Genomic DNA, 23,434 nt, shown 5'->3' with positions numbered 1-23,434 from the left:
CAAAATATTTAAATTAAAATGGCTATGCCTCTTCGACAAATGTTTATACACTAACAATTTAGTTTGATAAACATATTTTAAATAACCTACTAGAACTTAAAAATGTGTAGTGGTCTCATAGTCTGATAAGAAAAAAAAAAGAACGATTTATCGTTACAAAATAGAAAACCATCAGAACTGTGTTGGCTTTTTGTCTGCTATTGAGGGTTAGTTTTCGTTTTGGAGATTTAATGTCCACTTAACAACTTACCTTTTCCTGTAATCTATTAGACATTGTTCCTTCTGGGACTGTACGTTTTGGTTTTAATCCTGTTTAATGTCATTTGTGTTTATGTTGTCCATTTAACAACTTACCCTTTCCTGTAATCAATTAGACATTGTTCCTTCTGGGATTGTACCTTTTGGTTTTAATCCTGTTTAATGTCATTTGTGTTTATGTTGCCCTTTCAATGCATTTTTCCCTAAAAAACATCCTACTAGGCTTCATACTTTCGTCGCTATTGTTTTCTTATTTTAAAACGACTCCTTGTAAAGTTATTTCACTTTTATATAATATTGTTTTGTAATATAGGAACTTTTAACCATTAAGTTGATGTTCATAATAATACAAAAAGAAATTGTAAAATTTACAGTCTTGTATATATGATTCTCTGTTGTTATTATTGTTATTATTAAATGTATGTGTTTCACTTTAGCTTTTAATTTGTTAGAAATAGTTATTTATTATTTTAGCTGATTTTTACATAAAATACTTCTCTGCTGATATATTTTATATAGTTAAAAAGATAAATGAATATTGGTCCCAACATATTAAAAAGTAATGTGCGAAAGCGTTGTTTTGTGCCACAGTATGCATGTTGACTATAGTTATATCATAATTTGCTTTTAAATCAGATGGAGCTTATTTTCATTTATTTATAATAAATTCTATCAACATAAATAATTTAACAGAGAAATTCTGATGCGATATTAAATTGCTATTTTATGGTTAGATATTAACCATGATAATTTATAACAAGCAGGTAATAATAAGTTATTAAGAACACCACTAGGTGCCGTCCTGCAGTTTGGCGGCTAGTTAGTAGGTGTCGCACTAAGTACGTTTTCAACATGTTAATGGTGTGGTATAACAATATCGTTGTTTGTTATTAGGTCTTATTGTGTGTGTGTGGAAAGTAAGATAATCAGTTCTGTATGTTTGTTTTTATATAACATGTAATAAGTTAGTGTGGAGTGATAATAGTCCTATGGAAGGCTACGAATTAACGTAGGACCATTTATATAACGATACATTGGTTATTACTTTTTTTGAAGACAAGGTTGACACTGTATAAAGTCAGAAACACAGACAATGTGAGTTATCAGTTAGTAGTACTATCACTACAAGAGAAAGCTGAAAAGTGAGATATACTTGTGATCGTGGAAAAAGAAACTTTCTTCTTTCTTTGTAATGTAACCAAAGTTTAGACCTAGTTACTCATTACATTGAAACACTTCTGTTTAAAACTTAAACTTTAATTAACACTCCTACGAAAAGACGTTTCTAGTCCTGATTTCTCCAAGCCCGTTCCCCTGGCTGTGGTTTCGCTAGATAGTAGATAGGGACAGTGGGAATCTCGTTTATCCATTCATTAATGGATTTAAATGGCAATTTCATTTAAATACAAAATTATCAGCCTAATATTAATAACCTTTCAAGTTGCTCTGTGGCCTATTAGGCCCCACTTTTCGTAGGAGTGTTAAACTATATATTTCCTTAGTTAAATATTGATTACCGTACTACTATAATAATTTTAGTTACTGTATCATAAGTTGAAGCTTAAAAATGTAGATTTATCGTTTTCTATGGTTTTGTGAAATAGTTTGTGATTATATACTACAGAGAGTTAGAATGTGGTTATATACAATATGTATTTGTTTACTCATTACAAGATAGAAATAAAATTTTTTTTGGTGTTTGTCGGCGAAAAAAAAAGTCTTAGTGGATTAACTTTATGAAACTATTTAGTAAATGTAATTTTTGCATAATTAAAATGAAGTTGTTGATAGTGAGAACTGATTTTTATATGAAATAATGATCCAGAGGAAAAATGATTACACTATTTGTGCATGACACCAGTATATATATATATATTATTTTTCAGTAAAAGAACAACAATGGGTGAACCTGAACCGTCAGAGGAAGATGTTATGAAAGTTCTAATAGCGACAGACTGTCATCTAGGTTATGCTGAGAGAGATGCAGTTAGAGGTATTACATTATTTCTAGAAACACAAACATCTGTTTTAGAGGTTATTTTTCTATTGGATACATAGTAATAAACAGTTTTGGTAATTAAGTAATCTTTTTTTTTTAAGGTGTGTGTATACATATATTACTAGTAAACATAATAACAATTGTTACTAGTAAATAAATGTTTTTAAAAAATAGTGATTTGTGACTAATGAATAATTAGTTTAATAATGTATCTATTGGATACATAGTAATAAACAGTTTTGGTAATTAAGTAATCTTTTTTTTTAAGGTGTGTGTATACATATATTACTAGTAAGCATAGTAACAATTGTTACTAGTAAATAAATGTTTTTAAAAAATAGTGATTTGTGACTAATGAATAATTAGTTTTAAAATTGACTTAGTACATCTATCAGTAGAAAGGTGAATTTAATAATATGCTTGCTACTTCTGTGAAATTTAGGCTTTGCAAAACAAATATTTTCTTGCTAGTTTGATATTCCTGTTCATAATTTCAAAAAACTAATGTAATTTTATAAAGTGTATATAGATGCTTAACTATGAGTACATTGAAAATAAGTTAGTTTTGTAATTTGAGTACAACATGAAATGTGCTATATAAATATTCAACCTCAAAAATTATTCAAAAAAATTGAAGGATAAAAGAAGAGATTCTCAATTATGGAATAACTTTTGTTGTACTGAGTAAGCTTTAGCTCTATTCTTTCAACATCTATTAATAAATTGTGAAGTGATGGGCATTCGTAAGTTAATTGGATTTGTAATATTAAATGTACATTGAATTGGGTTCTGGAGTTTTACCAGAGTATGGAGAGATGATACTTCAATTTCACATCATTACCCCTCAGTGTGGATCACTGTACTTGGTGAAGTTCTGTTCTTTCAGTTTACTTCCTCTGTGATCTAAACATTCACCCACGTGTTTGCCATGCGTGGTGACTTGTGAAGGAGAGAAGAGGATCCTGGTGGTTGAGGGGTCTAACCCTAACACACCACTTTGGCCTTGAATTCCTGTAGATGGGTGTCCTTGGGGTGGTTGCCTTTGGGCCATACAGCTGGTCCACTTGGGCTGGGGTCAACCAAGTACCAGTGTTGGATGTTCTCAACAGGTGTTGTGGACATTGTACCTGATTCTGATGTTTGGGTATAGTGCTCATGAAACCATGACATTGCTGCAGTGTCCTTGTTTGGCACTGTAGTGTGCCTTTCATAGGGCTCCATGGTGGGTGGGGTCAGTGGGTGTTGAAACATTCTTTGTTTTTGGTATGGATCTCCTAAATACAAACTTAAATAAAATAGTGAAAAAAATAGTTCATAGGTAAATGACCACATCTTGAAGATTCTAAGCAGCAATCTTCAACATCTGTAACACCTGTACTTCACTGTTTTACACTTCATTCTCTTTCAGACATACCTTTAGGGCAAATGTCTCTCTGTTTTAATTGGTAGGAACTAGAGAGACTTCCTGGCTTTCTTAAATGAGTCAGAAGCTTTGGTGACATATTGGTGGAAACATCCGCTTCTAAACAAAGTGAACTCCATTAGGGTTACTTCCCATGCTACTTTGAATTTGTCAAAGGGAATTATTGTTGAGAGGGATTTCAAGAACATCCCTGAGTTATAGATCCTTGCTGGATTCTACACCCAAGGAGTTTCTGCAGTGAGGCACATCTCCACTTGCAAAGATGGAATTATGATGCTGACCAGTGTCCTCATTTTGATATTTACATCACCACATCCATCTGCCACAATCAAGGCAGGTTATCTTAATTGTGAGGTATGGCCATATATTCCAAACCCTTTCAGATGTTTCCAGTGTCAGCAATTTGGTCACTCGAAGATTTCATGTTGTGGTTCCTTGACATGTGCTCATTGTGGTGGCAAGGACCACGATGCCTGTGAGTGTGAAACAGACCCTCATTATGTTAATTGTAATGCCTCTCATCCATCCTAGTTTCGTTCTTGCCCTAAATGGTTTGAAGAAAAAGAGGCTCAGCATTTGAAAATTATTGAAAACATTACTTACCCTGAGGCTCGAAAGTTGCTGTCCACTACTCCACCTTGAAAGTATGATGTTATTGAAAACATTACTTACCCTGAGGCTCGAAAGTTGCTGTCCACTACTCCACCTTGAAAGTATGATGTTATTGAAAACATTACTTACCCTGAGGCTCGAAAGTTGCTGTCCACTACTCCACCTTGAAAGTATGATGTTATTGAAAACATTACTTACCCTGAGGCTCGAAAGTTGCTGTCCACTACTCCACCTTGAAAGTATGATGCTGAAAACATTACTTACCCTGAGGCTCGAAAGTTGCTGTCCACTACTCCACCTTGAAAGTATGATGTTATTGAAAACATTACTTACCCTGAGGCTCGAAAGTTGCTGTCCACTACTCCACCTTGAAAGTATGATGCTGCAAAACATTACTTACCCTGAGGCTCGAAAGTTGCTGTCCACTACTCCACCTTGAAAGTATGATGTTATTGAAAACATTACTTACCCTGAGGCTCGAAAGTTGCTGTCCACTACTCCACCTTGAAAGTATGATGTTATTGAAAACATTACTTACCCTGAGGCTCGAAGTTGCTGTCCACTACTCCACCTTGAAAGTATGATGCTGCAAAACATTACTTACCCTGAGGCTCGAAAGTTGCTGTCCACTACTCCACCTTGAAAGTATGATGTTATTGAAAACATTACTTACCCTGAGGCTCGAAAGTTGCTGTCCACTACTCCACCTTGAAAGTATGATGTTATTGAAAACATTACTTACCCTGAGGCTCGAAAGTTGCTGTCCACTACTCCACCTTGAAAGTATGATGCTGCAAAACATTACTTACCCTGAGGCTCGAAAGTTGCTGTCCACTACTCCACCTTGAAAGTATGATGTTATTGAAAACATTACTTACCCTGAGGCTCGAAAGTTGCTGTCCACTACTCCACCTTGAAAGTATGATGTTATTGAAAACATTACTTACCCTGAGGCTCGAAAGTTGCTGTCCACTACTCCACCTTGAAAGTATGATGCTGCAAAACATTACTTACCCTGAGGCTCGAAAGTTGCTGTCCACTACTCCACCTTGAAAGTATGATGTTATTGAAAACATTACTTACCCTGAGGCTCGAAAGTTGCTGTCCACTACTCCACCTTGAAAGTATGATGTTATTGAAAACATTACTTACCCTGAGGCTCGAAAGTTGCTGTCCACTACTCCACCTTGAAAGTATGATGCTGCAAAACATTACTTACCCTGAGGCTCGAAAGTTGCTGTCCACTACTCCACCTTGAAAGTATGATGTTATTGAAAACATTACTTACCCTGAGGCTCGAAAGTTGCTGTCCACTACTCCACCTTGAAAGTATGATGTTATTGAAAACATTACTTACCCTGAGGCTCTAAAGTTGCTGTCCACTACTCCACCTTGAAAGTATGATGTTATTGAAAACATTACTTACCCTGAGGCTCGAAAGTTGCTGTCCACTACTCCACCTTGAAAGTATGATGCTGCAAAACATTACTTACCCTGAGGCTCGAAAGTTGCTGTCCACTACTCCACCTTGAAAGTATGATGTTATTGAAAACATTACTTACCCTGAGGCTCGAAAGTTGCTGTCCACTACTCCACCTTGAAAGTATGATGTTATTGAAAACATTACTTACCCTGAGGCTCGAAAGTTGCTGTCCACTACTCCACCTTGAAAGTATGATGCTGCAAAACATTACTTACCCTGAGGCTCGAAAGTTGCTGTCCACTACTCCACCTTGAAAGTATGATGTTATTGAAAACATTACTTACCCTGAGGCTCGAAAGTTGCTGTCCACTACTCCACCTTGAAAGTATGATGTTATTGAAAACATTACTTACCCTGAGGCTCGAAAGTTGCTGTCCACTACTCCACCTTGAAAGTATGATGTTATTGAAAACATTACTTACCCTGAGGCTCGAAAGTTGCTGTCCACTACTCCACCTTGAAAGTATGATGTTATTGAAAACATTACTTACCCTGAGGCTCGAAAGTTGCTGTCCACTACTCCACCTTGAAAGTATGATGCTGCACTTCATTCCACTACTAGAGTGGAAGTGCAGGTGGATCTCTCCATCCCTCTGAAAGAATCGTTCTCAAACCATATGAAAAGTCTTTTGACCTCCATGGTTAAGAAAGTTGATGAATCAATGTGAACATCCATCTCTGCTCTAAACATTCATTCCAGCAAACCCCAAGGTTCACTTCCTTTGGTTCCAAGTATGGGAATTTCCTCAGGTACATTTTCTTCTTTTACCCCAAGATGCAAAACAATCATTTGTTCACGTCCTCAGTTGCTGCACTCTTCTTCCAACAACAAAGACCTGCCCAATTGACCTAGGGCAGAATCCATAGAGGTCGATAGACCTCTGTCAAATAAAAAAAAAAAGATGTGGTTGAAACCAGTAGGGCTCTCCACCCAATTTGCCTACACATAAATAAAAATGGCCACTTTGATACAATGGAGCTTTTGAGGTTTATGTTCTAATCTGGATGACATCAGAGCACTGATTGCTTTGTATCATCCTGCATGTCTTTCCTTACAGGAAACATTTCTGAAACCTGCTGATACAGTCACCCTTTGGCAGTTTTCTTTGTACAGAAATGACAGGTTGTGTGATGGACAAGTGCATGGTTTATCAGCAAGTGCCCACCTTGTCTTTGCCACTTGACACACCTTTGGAGGCCATAGCCATCCGTGTTTCTGTGGGTCGTACCATCACAGTTTGTTCTCTCTACCTGTCTCCTGAAGAGACTTGTGATCAATCAGACTTTGATGCTCTTGTTGAACAGTTGCCGTCTCCAATTTTAATCTTGGGGTACTTGATACACTCCATAGAGTGTATGCTCTCAGATCACATAAACCCTCTGGGAGGTGTTGATGTTGATACACTCCATAGAGTGTATGCTCTCAGATCACAACCCTTCTCTTTCAATACTGGCTCTTCTACTTATTTTATGCACCTAGTCAGTCTTTTACTGCTATTGATCTCTTAATTTGCTCCCCTTTACTATTTTCCTACTTTTAATGGAGGGTTGACAGTAACCCATGAGGCAGTGATCATTTTCCTTTCATTTTGAGAGACTGGTGGTGGTTGATGCCATCTGACCTGTGTGCCCTGGTGGAAGCTGAATCAAGTCAACTGGCCCTATTTCATTGCTCTTGCAGAACTTGATCCTGTCATTGTCTGTAAGCCATCAATAGACAACTGTATGGTAGCAGTGACTGACTGTATTATTCAGGCAGCTGCTCAGTGTATTCCTAAAACCTTAACACGTTTTCCATGATATCCTCATTCGTAGTAGAATCTTGCCTGCCACATGGCATGCGATGCTCAAAAACGGGCCTGAGATACCTTTTATAGGTATCCCACACTCTTGAACTGCATAGCTTTCCAGCAGGCTCTTGCACGTGCTCAACAGGTAAGACGTCAAAGCCAGAAAGAATCTTGAATTAAATTCACAACCAGCATCTCTTCCACCACCAGTTCCAAAGTCATATGGGACAAGATCCAAAAGATCAGTGGGCAGTATAATTCTGTCCCCCTTTCTATCTTGCTCTCTGATGGCCAGGAAATATCTGATGCCTGGAGCATTGCCTATACCCTTGGAGAAAGCTTTTGCTGGGTATCCAGTGCTTCTGCTTTATCATCTTCCTGCCTTCTTAGCCATCCAGGCTTGGGCAGAGTAATCACCTCTTTCCTTTTGGGCTGATTGTCTCTATGACTATAATCGCCCCTTTACACTGGTGGAACTTAAAACTGGCCATTTATCAGTCTGGCAGTAATTTAGTCGGATGTGATGATATACACTAAGAGATGCTGCACCATCCATTTCCTGCTTCTCTTGCTATTCTTCTGATTGTTTTTAACCAGATCTGGCAGAATAATGTTTTTCCTGATGCCTGGTGCCAGGCTATTATCCTACTTTTCTCTAAGCCTGGGAAGGATCCAAAGATTCCTTCAAACTACTGCCCAGTTGCTTTAAAGAGCTGTTTCTATAAGACATTAGAGAGGATGGTTAATGCTTGCCTTGTTTGGTTCCTCAAATCATCAACCTCCTCTCACCCACCAAGTGCTGGTTCTGACGACAACGCCCACCATGGACCACCTGATTTGGCTTGAAATGACAACATCTTGTATCAATATTCTTTAACATTGAAAAGACTTATGATAATACATGGAGGTATGGCATTTTGTAAGACCTTCATTTATATGGGCTACTTGGCCATTTTTATTAATAAATTTTTTAATGGGCAGGCAATTTCAAGTTTGTGTGGGTTCAAAGCTTTCTCATTCTTTTGTACAGAAACTTGGAGTCCCTTGGGGAGGGGCTTAGCAGATAACCCAATGTGGCTTTGTTATAAGAAAATCACACTCTTATTCGATTGAAACTAGACTATGGGTCTCTGGTCTGTGGCTCTGTCAGGATCTCAGTTTTGAAGATGCTGGACCTTATTCATTATTAGGGACTTTGGCTCAGTACCTGGGCTTTTTGCACTTCCCAAGTTCAGAACTTGCACACACAGTCTCATGAACCTCTGTCTTTGCTGTATTCTTTGGAACTTCAGTCCTCACCACAGCATCCCATCCTTCCTCGGTGGGCCATGTTTTTCAGAACAGACGATCTTCTGTTGTTTCTTTTGACTTTGTATCCAAGAGCAGTTGGATGAATTGGGTCTGTCTTTGGATAACTTTGCTGCATCAACTGGTCAGTCCATCCTATCATGGCTTATTACAATCCTCAAGTGTGACCTTTCTTTGTCATCTGATAAAAGCAGATACTCCCGATTTGATGTACCGTCTGTTATTTACTGAACATCTTTTGAACCATCCCTCTATTCCCATTTATGTTGATGGTTTGAAATAAAGTGACTCTGTGGGCTCTGCCATGGTTTGTATAGAATCTCCTCTAAAGTTTCTGTGTTTGCTGCTGAACTGTATTTCATTTTTCTTGCCCTGGACCACATAGAAGCTAAGCAGTACTCAAACTGCACTATTTATACTAACTCGCTTAGTTCTATACTGGTCATGGAATCACTTCACATTAGTTCACACCCTGTTCTTGCCAATATCCAAAACTGACTGCCTTATTCTTCTTTAACATCTACTTCTCTCCAGTTCTTCTGGATAGCAGACCACAAGAACAAGCTCACCAACACCTCATCTCAGTTTGTCTGTTCTGGCTTTATCACTGGTGTGTCCATTCCATACATGGACTGTGGTTGTATGTTCAAGGCCAATTGGTGGTCAACTCAGAGTGAGCAACGTGAAAACAAACTTTTCCAGATCGAACCCTCTATTGGACTTTGGATGTCTTGTTTCAGTAAGGGTCAGAAAGACCCTTTAAGTCATTGTTTTCTTTTATTTGGGACTGTGTTGTCTGTATGACACTCTGGTCACAATAAGTTACAATTTATTGTCTTGCCATTGTTATGACTCTCAACAACAGCACCATTTTAAACATGTTTAGTCCCAAGGTTTATCCCTAACATTGGACAGTCTTATCATTGCCAATGACACTGTCCACCTTACAAATGTTTTTAGTTTTTTATAGGCCATTGGACTTTTTAGTGCTATTTTAAGTTTTTAATTCATAAATTAGACTTTTTTTTAATATGATTCCTTTTAACAAATAAAAGTACAATTAGTTCGATACGAAATTATAAAATGGCCATAACATCAAATAACTGTAAACCAGGACTGGAAAGGCCAACTTCAGGTGACTAATGCTGATGTTTGAACTACCTGTTAGTCATCCTGGTGAGTTATAATAATTAACATTATACTATAGGAAGTCCTTTTCAACTTATATTACTGTAGTTTTTATATTACTGCTATAAACCATATTTAAAAATTTTATTTAATGTTATTTAAGTTTATAATTGAAAAATTTAATTTTGTTTTTTGTTACCTTGATTGCTTTATCTTGTATGATTATTATGTGAAGCAGGGTCATTCCATGTCAAATCATCCAGATTTTGGAAAATTTTCCAGGTGACCCACTAAGGATGCATTGAAAAAATTCACACGTGCTCATCCACTCATATAATGAAAAATTCCCAAAGATTAGATCAATATCTCTAATAATTTCTGATTTACAGCCTTGTGAAAGTTAAGTAATTTTTTTTATTTTTGGCAAATTCATTTTCGGGCAACTTTGGCTGCTTAAAACTGCAAGAGTAATGGTGGTAGAAGGCTGAAATGTGTTACATTGACTGAATTAATCTCACAGAATTCAAAAATGGTCTCAAACCAAGTTTATTTCTCTTAGGATTTTCATAGTGAGGCTGCAAAATCAACTGGAAACACAAAATCGTGAAAAACATTGGTTTATGTAATAAGCCATAGCTCTAAGACTTAATATGATACAAAGCTGAATTTTGTTTTCAAACTTCCTATAACATATCAGTTGATAAATCAGCAATTGTTGTAATTAAAAGTCTATTAGATCTCCTGTAAACAAATGTAGCTGCATGCAACTTTGTATGATTTAGCTAAAAATAGCCCTACTTCAGGCCACAGTTTGACCATGTCACCAGTTATTCAGCCTTTTCAGATTTTTACCATATATTCTTACATCTCTGAATATGATCTACAAAAAATATCAGGATGGTGTTCAACCTACTTTTTGAGTTATAATTTTTTAAAATATTCTCTGACCATATGTTGTTTACTTGACACAAAACACTTCAGGTGTGTTACTGTGTACAAATATATCCATACAACTTTAAAATAATTTATTGAAATATTCTAACAGCCCTTCACAATGTTAAACAATGAAGTTGTAAGAAACAAGAAAGAATTAATTCATTTCTGAACAAGTTTATTGGCATAACTAGTTAGATCACATGGCAATGCAAATATATTGTGTATGTATTACAGCCCTTCACAATGTTAAACAATGAAGTTGTAAGAAACAAGAAAGAATTAATTCATTTCTGAACAAGTTTATTGGCATAACTAGTAAGATCACATGGCAATGCAAATATATTGTGTATGTATTACAGTTATGCAGATATGGCTGAGTTTAAGATTCATAATATAATAAATACAAAGATAAATCAGACACAAAAAGCACAGTTTTACAACAGGGGATAACTGAGAAAGATTATAGTCACACCAAACTGAAATAATCGTGACAATGAAATGTTTCAAAAACTGTTTTGGCGATAAATTAGCCTTAACAACATCAAATAAACACTGATTTGTTCAGACAGCTTGAATAAATTTCTGAAATTTGAGTTTGATTATGTTGAGATCACTTTGACTGAGAACATAGTGGTAAGCACTACTGCCTTGCACGGTAGGTGCACTTATCAGACAAAGAATATGTTGGTAAGGAATCCAGGTTTCATCTTTATGTGACCTTGCAGGCCATGACAACAGTTCATTTCTTGATTTCTTTATAAATGACACCAACGCATCGGAATGTTCATCTGATCTATCTTTTATTTTTCCCATATACCATTCATGATCGTATAAGCATGCCACATATTTCCCTGGCTGATAATTGTCATTGCTATCATTAGACTCTATTTGAGCTGCTGTAGCATCACTTTCACTGCTACTACCAACAGTTACAACTGTGTACACATCTGATAGCCTTCTCATATAGAATGTGTTGGTAGAGTGGGGAATAAAGCTATGATGTGACCTAATACCTGACACAGTTTTGTGTTTTTCATAGCACTCAAGTAGATCAAACTTTACACAATTCTGCAGGACTGATTCCTGATTAACAAGAGAGAACTGAATGCCCTGAATGTGGTTCTTTACCCAATGGTGCATATCAGAGATACATTTTATAATTTATTACTTTTCACAACCTTGATGTTTTTAAAGATCATGTTCAGAGATGTAAGAATATATTGTAAAAATCTGAAAAGGCTGAATAACTGGTGACATGGTCAAACTGTGGCCTGAAGTAGGGCTATTTTTAGCTAAATCATAAAGTTGCATGCAGCTACATTTGTTTACAGGAGATCTAATACACTTTTAATTACAACAATTGCTGATTTATCAACTGATATATTATAGGAAATTTGAAAACAAAATTCAGCTTTGTATCATATTAAGTCTCAGAGCTATGGCTTATTACATAAACCAATGTTTTTCACGATTTTGGGTTTCCAGCTGATTTTACAGCCTCACTATGAAAATCCTAAGAGAGATAAACTTGGTTTGAGACAATTTTTGAATTCTGTGAGATTAATTCAGCCAGTGTAACACATTTCAGCCTTCTACCACCATTACTCTTGCAGCTTTAATCAGCCAGAGTTGTCCGAAAATGAATTTGCCAAAAATAAAAAATATTACTTAAATTTTACAGGGCTGTAAATCAGAAACTATTAGAGTTATTGATCTAATCTTTGGCAGTTTTTTATTATATGGGTAGATGAGCACGTGCAAATTTTTTCAAGGCATTCTGAAGGGGTCACCTGGAAAGTTTTCCAAACTCTGGATGGTTTGACATGGAATGACACAGCAGTTCTTTGAGACGACTTTGATAGGATTAATCGTTCTTCATATCTACTTGACAAACAAAATACATAAATTGTAAATTGAGTTTTCAAAACTACATTAATTCAAAAGGACCTATTTTGAAACTGTCTAAGCAGCTTACGAGACCATCACGTTGTATTTTGGATATGAAGAATACATGGACATTTCTGTGAAATTAAATATTAGATTGTTGGTAGCTTGATATCGATGAAACTGACAAAATGTGCTTTCAGCTATTGTTTATAATTTATATAATGTTAGTGCTGGTCTTGGGCACTTCATACTTATACATCCTTCCAGATTAGATAGTGGTACTGTGTATAATTTATATAATGTTAGTGCTGGTCTTGGGCACTTCATACTTATACATCCTTCCAGATTAGATACTGGTACTGTTTATAATTTATATGATGTTAGTGCTGGTCTTGGGCACTTTATACCAATACATCCTTCCAGATTAGATACTGGTACTGTTTATAATTTATATGATGTTAGTGCTGGTCTTGGGCACTTTATACCAATACATCCTTCCATATTAGATACTGGTACTGTTTATAATTTATATGATGTTAGTGCTGGTCCTAGGCACTTCATACCTATACATCCTTCCAGATTAGATACTGGTACTGTTTATAATTTATATGATGTTAGTGCTGGTCTTGGGCACTTCATACTTATACATCCTTCCAGATTAGATACTGGTACTGTTTATAATTTATATTATGCTAGTGCTGGTCTTGGGCACTTCATACTTATACATCCTTCCAGATTAGATACTGGTACTGTGTGTAATTTATATAATGTTAGTGCTGGTCTTAGGCACTTCATACCTATACATCCTTCCAGATTAGATACTGGTACTGTTTATAATTTATATGATGTTAGTGCTGGTCTTGGGCACTTTATACCAATACATCCTTCCATATTAGATACTGGTACTGTTTATAATTTATATGATGTTAGTGCTGGTCCTAGGCACTTCATACCTATACATCCTTCCAGATTAGATAGTGGCACTGTTTATGATTTATATAATATTAGTGCTGGTCTTGGGCACTTCATACCTGTACATCCTTCCAGATTAGATAGTGGTACTGTTTATAATTTACATGATGTTACTGCTGGCTTTGAGCACTTTATACCTATACATCCTTCCAGATTAGATACTGGTACTGTTTATAATTTATATGATGTTAGTGCTGGTCTTGGGCACTTCATACTTATACATCCTTCCAGATTAGATACTGGTACTGTTTATAATTTATATTATGCTAGTGCTGGTCTTGGGCACTTCATACTTATACATCCTTCCAGATTAGATACTGGTACTGTGTGTAATTTATATAATGTTAGTGCTGGTCTTAGGCACTTCATACCTATACATCCTTCCAGATTAGATACTGGTACTGTTTATAATTTATATGATGTTAGTGCTGGTCTTGGGCACTTCATACTTATACATCCTTCCAGATTAGATACTGGTACTGTTTATAATTTATATTATGCTAGTGCTGGTCTTGGGCACTTCATACTTGTACATCCTTCCAGATTAGATACTGGTACAGTTTATAATTTATATTATGCTAGTGCTGGTCTTGGGCACTTCATACTTATACATCCTTCCAGATTAGATACTGGTACTGTTTATAATTTATATTATGCTAGTGCTGGTCTTGGGCACTTCATACTTATACATCCTTCCAGATTAGATACTGGTACTGTTTATAATTTATATTATGCTAGTGCTGGTCTTGGGCACTTCATACTTATACATCCTTCCAGATTAGATACTGGTACTGTTTATAATTTATATTATGCTAGTGCTGGTCTTGGGCACTTCATACTTATACATCCTTCCAGATTAGATACTGGTACTGTTTATAATTTATATTATGCTAGTGCTGGTCTTGGGCACTTCATACTTATACATCCTTCCAGATTAGATACTGGTACTGTTTATAATTTATATTATGCTAGTGCTGGTCTTGGGCACTTCATACTTATACATCCTTCCAGATTAGATAGTGGTACTGTGTATAATTTATATAATGTTAGTGCTGGTCTTGGGCACTTCATACTTATACATTGTTCCAGATTAGATAGTGGTACTGTGTATAATTTATATAATGTTAGTGCTGGTCTTGGGCACTTCATACTTATACATTGTTCCAGATTAGATAGTAGTACTGTGTATAATTTATATAATGTTAGTGCTGGTCTTGGGCACTTCATACTTATACATCCTTCCAGATTAGATACTGGTACTGTTTATAATTTACATAATGTTACTGCTGGCTTTGGGCACTTTATACCTATACATCCTTCCAGATTAGATACTGGTACTGTTTATAATTTATATTATGCTAGTGCTGGTCTTGGGCACTTCATACTTATACATCCTTCCAGATTAGATACTGGTACTGTTTATAATTTATATTATGCTAGTGCTGGTCTTGGGCACTTCATACTTATACATCCTTCCAGATTAGATACTGGTACTGTTTATAATTTATATTATGCTAGTGCTGGTCTTGGGCACTTCATACTTATACATCCTTCCAGATTAGATAGTGGTACTGTGTATAATTTATATAATGTTAGTGCTGGTCTTGGGCACTTCATACTTATACATTGTTCCAGATTAGATAGTGGTACTGTGTATAATTTATATAATGTTAGTGCTGGTCTTGGGCACTTCATACTTATACATTGTTCCAGATTAGATAGTAGTACTGTGTATAATTTATATAATGTTAGTGCTGGTCTTGGGCACTTCATACTTATACATCCTTCCAGATTAGATACTGGTACTGTTTATAATTTACATAATGTTACTGCTGGCTTTGGGCACTTTATACCTATACATCCTTCCAGATTAGATACTGGTACTGTTTATAATTTATATGATGTTAGTGCTGGTCTTGGGCACTTCATACTTATACATTGTTCCAGATTAGATACTGGTGCTGTTTATGATTTATATAATGTTGGTGCTGGTTTTGGGCACTTCATACCAGGATTGCTTTAGAATAGTAGAGGGAGACAGTTTTACTACTATGGTTGATGGATGGTAGTCTGATATTTTAAAATGATGTGACACTAATGGTGTATAAAAGATTGGTGTACTGTTGGTGACAAGTTTAGCAATGCTGTGAGAACAAACAGGCCAGTATGAAGAAAGTTTTTGGATGAGGTGAGGTAGCTTCCCGTCATAAATACATTTGTTTGGTATTAATTATGATTGTGTGTTAATGTTTACAACCTTTACAGTTAGTAAAACTTTAGGGACTGTCCTTGTGAGTTAGAGCAGGGAATAAAGCTAACCAGCAGTACAGACTTGTGGGATATGAAAGAATAGTACAATCAGCTATTGTCCACGTAAATGACAGAGTTAATGTTTTGTTATAATTTTTGTAGTTTTTAGGTAGATAAAGAATTTATGCTTTCTTATGTTTACTTTGTTTTGTATTTAATGAATTCCACTAATCAAGAACGAACCAGCTCAGTACAAGTCCAAATTGTTCGTACAGTAAATCTACTGTACAAAACAGTTACTAGAACTTGGAACCTGGATGTTAAAGGATCAAACAATCTTTTTCAATGGGCTGTTTAACAACAAAAAAACAAACTGTAATTGATATATTATGGTGGTACAAGTTATTGAAACTCTGAGTATTATTTCTAGCTTTTTTTGTTACTTTTAACTGCATCTGAATGATCTAATGTTGCCTTTATACTTTAGAAAGTGTTTTAGTTAAGAATGTATAAATTATTTAATTGGTAAACATTTGTTTTTAAGTTAAGTTTTCACTGTTGTATTCATGGTACTGCACTTATACGTGATTTAAAGTTTCGGATACCATGGGCTGATGTATTATTTAACAATGGTCAGACTTGTTTTGTTCGGTAAACAAGTCTGGTAATTCCTTTGAATTTTCAATTAAATTGTATACAACCTTAGTCATCAATAAAAATTGCATGAAACAGATCAGTAGTTTCATCTACATTTGTCAAAAGAATGAAAATTACTGATCAAATCTTGTGTCATATGCTTAAAACATGTTTGGTTTAGAAATGATTTTAACATCTGTCTCGAAGACTTAGTTGGAAACTTATTTGCTGATCTCGTTCATTTATGTTGTGACTTTATAAGTTAGAAGACTTAATTATAGTGTTCTCTCATCTTTAGTTTTAAAAAGAAACTGTGCTTTGCCTTTGAAAAACATTTCTTGTATTTAATTAGTTGTTCATAGATATGTTTTCTTATCCATGTTTGAAGCCATTTGGTGGTTGATGCTGTAGTTACATATTATTATTTTCAGTTTTTAATATGGAATTATTTTATAATACTGAGTGTATTACATCCTTAGGTATACTTTTTGGTTGAATATGTTTTCAGTTGTTATCATACTTCTAAAATATGGTAACTGTTGTAAACTTCATGGTGTATTTGTCCAGCTTTATCCAAGTGCTTCCATGTAATACCATTAACTATGTTCTGGGGAAGTTGTTACTAGAACTAGGGATAAGAGATGAGAGGACACCACGTGTCAGTTGACTATCTAAACTTCTACATCTTTGAAACAGAATATTAATTATAAGTTAAGTGTGACATAGCTTCTTCTGAGTTTTGATGTATTTGTGTCTTTCAATAATTATGCACTCTGATATTATAATTCAATGTAAAATGAAAGATGTTACAAATTATAGAATATATTATTACACTCTTAAATTAGTAAAGATGAAGTGAATTTATTTTGTGGTTTTTATTTGTAGGTAATGACTCATTTGTCACCTTTGAGGAGATTCTTAGCACAGCTAATGCTGAAAATGTAGACATGATTCTCCTTGGTGGTGATCTTTTTCATGATAATAAACCCTCGAGGAAGACCCTTCATACCTGTATTCAACTACTACGCAAGTACTGTATGGGAGATAAACCCATCCAAATAGAGTTTCTAAGTGACCAGTCAGAAAATTTTAAATTTAACAGCTTCCCCTGTGTGAACTATGAAGATCCTAACTTGAATATTTCTATTCCAGTGTTTTCAATTCATGGTAATCATGATGACCCAGCAGGTCAAGGAAATCTCTCATCCCTTGACCTACTTAGCGTCAGTGGCCTGATTAATTACTTTGGGAAGTGTACAGATTTGGATAATGTAAAAAATGTCTCCTCTTCTCATGCAGAAAGGTAAAACAAAACTGGCCCTCTATGGACTGGGTTCTATTCGAGATGAACGCCTACATCGCATGTTTAGAGAAGGCAAGGTTAGCATGCTTCGTCCACGGGAGGACAGTGAAACCTGGTTTAACCTTTTTTGTTGTACATCAGAACAGAAGTAGACATGGGCTGACTAACTACTTACCGGAACAGTTTCTAGATGATTTTTTAGACTTGGTGATCTGGGGACATGAACACGAATGCAGAATTAAACCAGAGTGGAATGCACAACAGAATTTTTATGTTTGTCAGCCTGGCAGTTCTGTGGCCACGTCTCTTTGTCCTGGCGAGGCTGTTCCAAAGTGTATAGGAGTGCTTCAGATTTATAAAAGGAACTTCAAACTGTCAAAGATCCCATTACAAACAGTCAGACAGTTTTACATTGAAGATGTGGTTCTATCTGAAACCAGTCTCAACCCAGAGGATCCTGACATTGCTGAACGTGTTGTAGATTATTGCTGTGAAAGGGTGGAAAATTTGATAGATAAAGCTGTTAGTCATCACACAGGTAATATTCAGTCCTGGGTGTGATAGGTGAGGCTGTCAGTTAAGGCAAAAATATTAAATTTAGTTGGTAACATAGATGATGAGTAAACGTTTTTGTTTGGGTAGTTTATTCAGTCAGATGTTGTACAAATGGGAAGAATTGGTTTGGGTTTTCTGAAAGGATAAACTCTTCTCAGTGAATCACATTCAAGACTTTTGTAGCATCTGGCCAGATGCTTTCTGGAAATTCACAGTATGCCAAATCCACAGCTGTATTTTAATCTACATAAGCAGTAACCTTTTAAAAGAATGTCAAAGGTCAGCAAAACATAATTTTGCCCTTGTGAAACCATGCTGAATATCAAACAAAATTTTAAATCTTTGTAAAATGTCTTTGCAAGGTAGACATTCAAAATCTTCTCCCAACATTAATGTCAAACTAATAGGCCTGGGACAATTTTGATCACTTTCCTTGGAAATAGAAGTAACATTAGCCAACTTGTGGTACCTCCCCACTGTTCAAGGGCTTAGAAAAAAATAGCAGGAAGTGGCCCACATATCCAATCATTTATCTCCTTTAACACCCTTTATAAATATTGTCTGTCTTATTGCTATTTATACTTTGTAACCTTTCCTTGAGAAGAATTAATGTGGTTGCCTTGTTCAATCTTGTTTCCATCCATAAACTGTTCACAATGAGGAATATTGATTTAACTTTCATTGGTTAAAGTATAGTTTAAGATCTCCCATAATTGTCATCGACCTTCCTGTGTCATACCTCAAAGACCTGCCTTGGATGGTGAAGACATTTTTACTGTTAATCCTTATATTTTTCAGCAACCCATTTTTCTTATTCTGTTTTTCGATTTTTTCAGTAATCTCCCAACACTGCAGCTAATTTGATTCTTTATACTACGTGTGAAATACTTTTTTAATTGCACCAACTCTGGTGTGTCTATCTTGAATATTTTATGAATTATATGAAACTTTTTTCCATTTCAGTTCAATGTCACCAAATAACTCAGCTGCCCAATTAACAACTGATAATTCTTGTCACATCCCTTCAAAATTTACTTATTGAAATTTGTAACAAAAATATCATGATGGCTAATACATCTCAATTATTAAAACACCGTCAGTGTTAGATCGTCTAGTACATTTTCTATAAAATAAAACTTAGTTATCTTGTACGTGTTAAACACTTAATAAAGTAGAACTTTTCTGTGTAGAACATAATTAGAAATAGCAAAAAGTGCAAATTGTCAAGTATTGTTGAAAACACGAATGTGCACAGTAACAGTTTGTGGTGTCTTAATGGGGTATTTGTTGTTTAATGTTCATGAAAATGTGGTTTTTTCCATATTCTAGAAAATAGTGAAAAGAAATATAAACTTTATTTCACAACAGTTTTGCTTTATTATTTTAGGAAACAGAAAACAGCCTAATAAACCCATAATTCGTCTCATGTATTGAATACACAGATAAATATGAGACTTTCAGTGTTAACCGTTTTGGCCAAAAGTATGTAGACAGAGTGGCTAATCCAAAAGATATCATTCACTTTCACCGTAAACGAGGTGAGAGTGTTAAACCTCTCAAAGTTGACGTTGACATGGAACAGTTACAGAAAGTTCTAAAACAGGAAGGTTTGGATCAGTCTCGAGTAGAAGACCTGGTTAAGGAATATTTTGAAGCTGCAGATGATAATCGAAGATTATTTTTGCTCTCGGAGACAGGGATGGGAGCAGCAGTTAAGGAGTTTGTTGATAAAGATGTACCAGAAGCTCTTCAGGATCTCATTAACCATCAGGTGGAAAAGGTTCAGAACTTCTTGAAACAGAGAGATATTGATGACAAAACTATTGATGATGAGATAGACAGGTATAAAGAAGAGAGGAAGAAGACCACACAAGAAGTACAAGAGGTTGAAGCAGCACTAGAAAAAACCCGTCAGAGGGCTACAGAAATTATTCCTAATTCAGACAGTGAGATGAATCTGGACGATGAAATAACTGAGAGCAGTGGCTTGGGTCGTTTTAGAGCCCTTGGAAAAGGACGAGGTGCTCAGTCAAGAAGAGGATCGAGATCGAAGACTGAATCCAAAGATGCTTCTAGCAAAAGGGGTCGTGGCCAAGGAAGAGGTCGTGGGTCAACAAAGAATGGCACAAAAGTTCCTGTGAGAAATACTTTGAAACAAGCCTTCGAAAACCAATTAAAGAAAGAGAAATGCAGTTTTTATGACTCGCCAGTTGAAATTAGTTCAGGAGATGAGTATGATTTGTCACCAAAAAAAACAAAAACTCAGCCACAGGCTCAAATTGAATGGAGTCATAGGAAGACTGTAAGCAGAAATACCACCACTGGCAGTCAGAGGAAGCAGCGTAGGAAAGGAACAGTGTACAACTCCAGTGACTCAGATGATGACGATAACAGAAATCCATTTGATTAACAGCAGACACTTGATACAGAAAAGTTTAATGTTTAATTGCTGAGGTCGAGTGTTTTCAGTTTGATCACAACATGACATTGGTATATAACATTCTGTGGTAAAAACATTAAGATGTCCGGAAAGCATTACAATTTTGTATAACGTTCTGTGGTAAAAACATCAAGACGTCCAGAAAGCAATACAATTTTGTAGAATAACAGTTCTGATGGCAGTAAATTAATTGTTGGTGAAACATAATTCAGCATCTTTTGTTATTAATGTTTGTACTTACTGAATACTGTGTGTACCAACTTCTATGTTTATGGTACAAAACGTTTTTTATCAGAGATTTAATTTTAAACCTTTAAATTTGTTTCATCTTATTGTGTTCCAAAACATTTTAATTAGAGTATGTAATTGAACTTTCTGTACTTAGAATATTTAATTCCAAATTGAGTTTTCTCGTGATTAGGCCAGACCTTCAATCTTAATCTTTGGTTGTATTAATAGTCATAAGATAAATTATTAAACCTTTAATTTCATACCAAATTTCCATTTGCAAACGAAAATTACCTTTAATAAGTCTCAAATGATAATGTATTTTAGAAGTATAAAAATATAATATTATCTTTCTTTTACGAATAAACTTTTTGCCAAGATACTGTGATCTACTATTTCTAAGATGACTAATTTTTGGAATTTTTTTTCCCCTAGTGTAAAATGTCAAAATGAAGTTTGGAAATTATGGGCAAAAAAAAAAAAAGTCTATACTTTCTACTTTTAGGTGTACAACATCTTAAGGTTTGATTTATACATTTTTAATATAATTCTTAGTTATATTTACATTTAATTTAGAAAGTTGCAGCTTTAGTTTAGAAACTTAATGTTTTATTCTCAGTAGTTGAAATCTATTTACTGTTTTAAAATAGTGTACTTTACTCTCCACTTTCTTGCTATAGAATGTCAAACATTTAGAATACAACAATCATCAATGCCAATAGGATTTTGTTTAAAAGTAGGATTCAAAAATATGAGGTCTGGAAAAGAATAAAACTGAGCACCCTCTAATAATTTCATAGCTAAATATACTCTATTTCAAAACTGACATGATAATAAGTCAACAAACAAAGCATAATGAAGTGTTTATTCTTAGTGATAAGTTTTAAATATATAACGCTTCATCATACTTATAAATTTGTTTGCCAGTTTACTATTGTTTTATCGTGATGTGCTTCCGTACACAAGTACCTTCTGATGTGACACGTGGAGGCGTGCAGTGTTGAACAATTTTCTCTTCCAGTGAAACTTTCAAACTTTAGCCTCATGTATTTGGGTTTTATTCACTTACCTTCTATTCTAGATGGCTTTTGTTCTTTAAAAGTACATTTAATTATTTTTAACATAATTGTGTCGAGGATATTTGGATTTGTTTAATTTGTGGACAACTACAGAGTTCCTAGCTGGTTTTTGCGTATCTGTAATGTACTGTCCTAAAGTTATTTTCTTATTAAATATAGATGTAGTTGGTGGGGAGATTTTGTGACTCGAAATTATTGCTTCTACTCAATTGGTTATCAAAGTTACACAATAGTGTTTCTGTTAGCTAATGTATACTTGTTTCTGTGCAACATTTTAAGTTATATGTTACTGCAGTGTAATTTTCAACACTATTTGATTTATATGAATCATATCCAGAAAACAAACGTTAGCATCATGTATGTTGCTAGTCGTTAACCAAGTCATCTGTGATTAACAAAAAATTAACATTTAAAGTTAGTGACAGACTTGGGTGTACTGTTATGGTAGTTTCAAGAAAAATAAAAAAATGCTTTGATTTTTCTGTTATTTTATTATAAAGGACACCTTTTTTATTGTTTAGTTATTAATATTAGCTTTTTTCTTGTAATGAATATTATGTATGTTGTTGATACTAGTGTTGGTGCCATCTGATTGTTTAAGCAAGATCAGTGTGAACAGAACTACTACTGAGGTTTGTTTGTGATGATTGAGTAACATACTGCCAGAGATGATTGCACAAGAAACATTTTGTTGTTTAGGCTACAACATTGTAGGAGAAAACAAAGAAATTAAATACAGCATACCTATAAATACATGTGTAGTTAATTAAATGAATTGTCATAAACCACATAATGTTTCTTATTGTGATGTTTTCTAATGATATTTATCCTGATTCGGGAGGGATAGATTCCTCCACATCTAAGCTATATTGTTTAGAAGTAACACTGATGAATCTCTGTTTAAAGTTTGTGTGTATTGAAAGTTTCCATTTGGACTGCATGACACACCCAAGCTATATATTAGGAAATGAAGATAACAAGGACATAGCTTTAACTTATTTGATGTGGTGAAAACAGCATGCGGACCAGGTGGTTAGATTCACCATCCCAGGTCACAGCTTTAAGTTATTTGATGTGAAGACAGTTAGCATGTGGACCAGGTGGTTAGATTCACAATCCAAGGTTGCAGCTCTAACTTATATAATGA

The 23,434-nt window shown here is 35.0% G+C and overlaps 1 pseudogene across 1 annotated transcript; it reads left to right on the top strand.

Annotated features, from left to right (window-relative positions):
• Window positions 1–1,073: 1,073 nt before the first annotated feature.
• LOC143224735 (double-strand break repair protein MRE11-like) lies at window positions 1,074–22,763 on the top strand (annotated as a pseudogene). Its single transcript, XR_013013423.1, has 4 exons — window positions 1,074–1,097; window positions 2,145–2,251; window positions 17,568–18,523; window positions 19,928–22,763. The product of XR_013013423.1 is annotated as a double-strand break repair protein MRE11-like (transcript).
• Window positions 22,764–23,434: the final 671 nt, after the last annotated feature.

Source organism: Tachypleus tridentatus, chromosome 9 (assembly GCF_004210375.1).
Source record: "Tachypleus tridentatus isolate NWPU-2018 chromosome 9, ASM421037v1, whole genome shotgun sequence".
In the NCBI taxonomy this organism is placed as follows: Eukaryota; Metazoa; Arthropoda; class Merostomata; order Xiphosura; family Limulidae; genus Tachypleus; species Tachypleus tridentatus.
Note: the sequence above shows the minus strand (reverse complement) of the source record. Positions and strands in the feature narration are given on the sequence as shown.